We start from the raw sequence: 5,823 nt of genomic DNA on the forward strand, positions 1-5,823 counted from the left end.
ACCCCTGCTTGTGTTCCCTCTCTCGCTGTGTCTTTCTCTGTCAAATAAATAAATAAAATCTTTTATTAAAAAAAAAGAGGGCGCCTGGGTGGCTCAGTTGGTTGGGCGACTGCCTTCGGCTCAGGTCATGATCCTGGAGAACCCGGATCGAGTCCCACATCGGGCTCCTTGCTCAGCGGGGAGTTTGCTTCTCCCTCTGACCCTCTTCCCTCTCGTGCTCTCTCTCTCATTCTCTCTCAAATAAATAAATAAAATCTTTAAAAAAAAATTAAAAAAAAAAAAGAAAGAAAGAAACTCTGAGCTTCCTAATGAGATTTGCCACAGAGAACAAAAGTCGTATTCTTCCAGGGAAAATTCAGGATTTCATCTATCCCAAACCCAGGTAATGTACAGATGTTAAAAGCTATCCGTGGTTGAAAAGGATCCCTCAGAAATACCTAGATTAAGACCTGGCTGGCTCAGTCGGTAGAGCATGCAACTCTTGATCTCGGGGTTGTAAATTCAAGCCCCACGTTGGGTGTAGAGATTACTTTAAAAAAAAAAAAAAAAAGAATGAAAACTCAATTTTAAAGACATATTAACACAGTTAAACAATAACTAGCCTGACTCTTCCATCAGAAATGTACATGGATGGAAAAAAGTAAACACTGTCCAAATGTGATGCCTAGTATTAAGTAGCTTCAAAGAAATCAGACCACTTTTGTTTTCCATAGCAGGATTGTAGAAAATAGAAGATCTTGATTCCAACAGTAAAAATGTGCTTATGCTTGTTACTATATGACAATAAATGGAATCCAACAGGTAGAAAGAGGAGGAAGAGGACACCCAGTAAAATCCACAAGGTCCTCACCAGCATTTAAACATACTGGGACCCCTAAAACAATGACTGTCATTGCCCGCTGCTTTCCATTCATTAACCAAAAATACCAACAATCTCAAAATCACAAAGATTTTAAAATTTGAAACTAGCTTTAGGATTGTTAATCCCCACCCCTTAAACTCCCTTAGAATCTGGTCTAAAAATAAAACTATGTATCAAGTGTTCCTCAAGAAAAACTATGTACACTGATTGGAATGTGAAGCAATTAACACACTTTGTGAGTGATTTGCCAAAGAGACTTGAGATAGCCTGGGCCAAAACCAATAACAAAGAAACAACACCCACTTGACATTTTCCTTGGTTAAAAACTGAGATTTTAGGAGCAATTTTAGGAGAAAGGCTAAAAGCTCTGAAGTTAACCACGAAAATCATTGAGAGCTACACAAGTATTCTGGGTGAAATGGAGGAACAAAATGATTCAGCCACTGTAAAATGAAAGATGAAAACTTTAATACAAAATTAAGGAATTTTTACTCCATTTCTTAAAAAAAAAAATTTTAAAGAATTTATTTACTTGACACAGAGAGACAGTGAGAGAAGGAATACAAGAGGGGGAGTGGGAGGGGGAGAAGCAGGCTTCCCGCTGAGAAGGGAGCCCGATGGGGGGTTCGATCCCAGGACCCTGGGACCTGAGCCTAAGGCAGACGCTTAATGACTGAGCCACCCAGGCACCCCAAATTTTTACTCCACTTTTAAGGCAAGGATAAAATACCCAACCATTACTATCATGAAGATGATAGGCAAGGTAGTTTAGCCCTATACCAGAAATACTAACTAAATTGTAACACAAACATCTAGTGTTACATTTAGCACCTAGTCAATTTAGCAAACAGGAATTCTTAACCATCCATACACACACACACACACACACACACACACACACACACACACAATATAACTTCTAACTCTATACAACCTCATCGTAAATAAACCCAGTGTTCCTTGGTTTTCCAATTAACTTAGTCAAGGTGAGCAATTTTCCAACTACAGTTTTAAGAAATGACTTCCATGACCTGTACAATTTGAAAAACAAAAAACCTTTGCAAGCTTGATTCTGTGGTTTCATAAACCCCCTACTGTCACACAGTCCACTGCCTTTCAAAAGCAATATTTAAAATTCTCTTCTGCAAGTCAACATTAAGGCATGCTGTTTGGCTAACAAGCTCCTCCCAAGACCAGGATTATTATGTATGGCCTATTATGTTCCTAACATGCAAACAAAAGCATTCCCTCATATAACATTTTTCTATTTTTAAGCAGGTTACTAAAAAAGTTTTATGTGAAATTAAAATGTAGTAGAATCATACATCTACTACTAACAAACTACTTGAAATAGAAATTTAAAGTTATTATTGTATTTTCCATTTAATAAGTAACCTAGTACTTCTGGAAAACTCAAATTTAACTTCCAAGAAGTTGTTGTTTAATCTTCAGAGCAAACCACCTACTTTGGATTTCACAAATGGCATGTTTTAAACTAAACACAACTAGTTTCAGAGCAGCTGTAATACAATACTTGATGTTTAATCATTCTCCATTTCATTTTTTAGCTCCTTTTCATCACAAATGACCAGCTTAATCTGTTTCCCTGTTTTCTTCTGCTAACCCAAATCCCTTAAAATATGTTCTAATGTATTTCACTCAAGCCTTCTACTTTGAAGGCTTACACTTTTCAAATACTGACAAAAGTTTTAACAAGGCTAAGCAACCCCGCTTCAATTTTTAATCACAAACACCACATACCTAAAAGATAAGCTTTTCCATCAGAAACACTAACAGGTCTATTTTCCCAAGTATCCAGTGTTCAACTGGGTCAAATGTTTCTGTTGCATTTTAAACAGCTTAGCCCTTGAAGTGATAAGGGTGAAAACAAGCCAAAAGTATCTTAATGTTCTTCAGTGGCTATAACCATCACAACCCAAGAAAAACTCAGGAACTGCTAGCTGAAGTCTGTTAAGACCATAATAATCACTTTAGCATAAGCATTAATCACGACAATACAGCGATTTGGGGTATTTGTTTATAGAGTTAAAGACTTTTTAACAAAATTGTAAACCACAGAATCAATGCAAAGAAAGTTCACTATATACAACACACTTAATAAATTAAAATACTTTCAGCTGTTTCATATAATCTCCCAATTTCTACATGACCCGGCAGCGTGGTTTTTATTGCCAACAACCATTTAAAATGCAGTATTAGCAGCGTGCACTACATGCATAAAGTCAACATTCTGGTGAGCAAGTAAAACCCTAGAAAAATCTTTTACAACAACACCTAGGAATATGAAGTTCAGTTCATTCATCACTGTGTAAGTGCAAAACATCTGACGTAAAGCACTTATCAAAAATGTTCTTAAATGGGTTTAACACAGTAAATTTTTTCAATTACTATCAGCTTCAACATCATCAAGGGGGAAATTAGTTATCAGCAAGAAAAGATTAGAATATTCATTTAAAATAATCCAAATTAAATCAACTAGTTCACTCTCTCTACAATAAAGATCCTTCACAACTTTTTAGACCCTCATCTCTCACCATTTCCTTCCTGCACCCAAATGCATCCCAACTCCTGCATGTCCCAATGCCTTTGTACCAGCGGTTCCTTCAGCTTATAATGCTCTCCCCTCCTCCTCACCTGGTAAGCACTTACTCATCGGTCCAAAACTGGCCGCCAAAGTTCCCTCCAGTGTTCAAGCTTCCTCAACTCCCCCAGGCAAAACTAGCTGTTCCAAATTCCCACAACACTTTGGTAAGTACATCCTTATCGTAGCGCATTGTCTTCACGCCTTGGTGGAAAGAAAGAAGAGCAGGTTCCCTCCGCTTAGCCCACAGAGGACGAAGTAGGCAGAAATACTCCATGAACGTGAGCTGAATTCGTCCCTACTTAGATTAAACGACCCTCTAGAACCTGGTCACATCTCAAGGAGACATAGGGGATCCAACATTCTTCCCACCAGAGAAATGAATACCAGAGGGCACACCCAGAGCCCAGAAAAGAGAACAATGAATGAACACAGCCTCCTCTCCTCTCATGATGTCCAAACTCCTCTTTCTGGGCATCGACTAGCTCTGCAGAACCTCTGCAGCTGCAGAACCGAAGTGTCCTGGCGGCTCTCACTTTACACAAAAGACAGCCTTGGATCTTCATTCTAAAGCATCCCAGGGCCAAACCTCAGTATACGCATTCCAAACCTTTCATTAGTAACCCACAGAGTCCCGAAACCCAAGGCGAGGCCCCTATGCCTTTGTGGTGGGGCACTGACCCACTTCCTCCTCTCGTCCCCGATTCTTCTCGTCCTCCCTGTAAGGGTGTCTCTTGAGTGACGGACTCTGAGATAAAATGCAAGACCGGGACCCCCTCCGCGACCAGAAAGAAATTAGTCCACCTGAATGACAACATAGATACGGGGCAATTCTGGGCAGATTTTCCCATTGCCAAAATATAAGGAATGTGCACCGAGTACAGGGGTGGCGCTAGCACATTTCCCCGAAACACAAGGAAATTTGAGTGAGAATGTGGAAACTCGGCTGGCCGGCCATGACACCGGGCGCCAGGGCTCCCGCCCGCCCAGGGCCACCCGAGGTGACAGCGGCCTGGCCCGGGCCCTCACCCGGCAGCCGCGGGGTCGCTCCATCAACGCCGCCCAGGCCCGGACGCCGGGGAACTCTGCCCCTTCAGCCCCGCCGCCCGGATCCCCCGACAGCCAGGGCCGGCCCTGCCGCCTACCTGAAGGAGTCGAGCCGCCTCCGTGTCCCGTCGTCCGGCGGCGGCGTCTAGTCCGCTCCTCCTCCCCGCGGCGGGTGAGGGAGCGGGAGGCGGTCACATTCGGCGCGTCCCTAGCCCAGGGGACGGAGCCCCGGGCAGTCCCCGCATCGTCGCACTCGCGCTCCGCGCCTCGGGGCACACGCCCCAAAGCCGGGCCAGCTGGCCCTCTTCCGGGCCCAAGGAGAGCGGCAGGAAAGCCTTCCCGTCTTACGCTCGTCCTCGTCTTACTCCCGCCATCTAAGATGGCGGCCCCAACGCCCGCGACGAAGAGACTCTCGGGCGGCCCCGGCAAACGAGCCCTCCACTCGGTGCTCCTCCTCCCGACCTGCGGCGCCACCGGCTCTCTGCTTCTGCGCGAACCCTCCTGGCAGCGGACTTCAAACTTCGTTCGGGCATCTATCACTCTAGCCTGAACTCAGGCCCCGCCCCCGGGGAGAGGGCGTGGCTTCGTGATGTCGACGGTCGCCATTTCGGAGCCGTGGAGACTCTGGGACCGGTGTTGGCCGGCGCCCGGCAGAGGGTGTCGGCCGTCAAGAACGGCCAGGGTTCGCGGCGAGGGGAACGCAAGCCTGCCAGCATCACAAGGCCCGAAGATAACCAGACTTAGCGGAGGACACACAGTATACTGTGCATAGCTTTGGCGCGTCCTAGCCTTAGGCATATCAGAATTCGAACCGCCACTCAACCATTTACGGGTTGTGTAGGAAAGTCCCTAAAGTTTTCCTTTTTTTTTTTTTTAAGTTTAAGTACTCTCCACACCATACGTGGGACTCGAACGCACGACTCTAAGATCAAGAGTCATGCTCTTCTGACTGAGCCAGCCACGCACCCCGACCATAAAAGTTTTCTGAGCCTCACTTTCCTCATCTGTAAATTAGGGAACCTTTCCCCCCATCAGATTGGCAAAAAGTTGACAAGACATAATATCCAGTCTGGTCCAAAGTATATGAAAACCTGTTCTGTACCCAAATTCAGCGCTGGCCGGAATGCTTAGGGGGAGGGCAATTTGGCGTTGTCTACTGACATTTTTTATGGGTACGCCCCGCGTGCCAGCAATTCCCCTTTTAGGCACTAATTTTAGAGAAATGTGTACCCATACCCATAGCACAAACAGGCATGTGCTAAGATATTTATTGCCATATTGTTTGCATTAGAGATACACTGGGAAAGATGTG

General features: G+C 44.6%; 1 protein-coding gene across 3 annotated transcripts in view; it reads right to left on the minus strand.

The window, feature by feature from the left end:
* Positions 1-4,991, minus strand: part of RAF1 (Raf-1 proto-oncogene, serine/threonine kinase) — an 80,118-nt gene extending 75,127 nt beyond the window's left edge. For 2 of the 3 annotated variants that reach the window (XM_025885194.2, XM_025885193.2), the window contains exon 1: positions 4,610-4,991. The gene's annotated coding sequence lies outside the window, so the exon portion shown is untranslated. The remainder of the gene's footprint in view (positions 1-4,609) is intronic. The other variant, XM_025885192.2, reaches the window with a different exon arrangement.
* Positions 4,992-5,823: the final 832 nt, after the last annotated feature.

This window comes from Callorhinus ursinus, unplaced genomic scaffold (genome assembly GCF_003265705.2).
Source record: "Callorhinus ursinus isolate GAN/ISIS: 27379988/994484 unplaced genomic scaffold, GSC_fseal_2.0 scaffold15, whole genome shotgun sequence".
Taxonomy (NCBI): domain Eukaryota; kingdom Metazoa; phylum Chordata; class Mammalia; order Carnivora; family Otariidae; genus Callorhinus; species Callorhinus ursinus.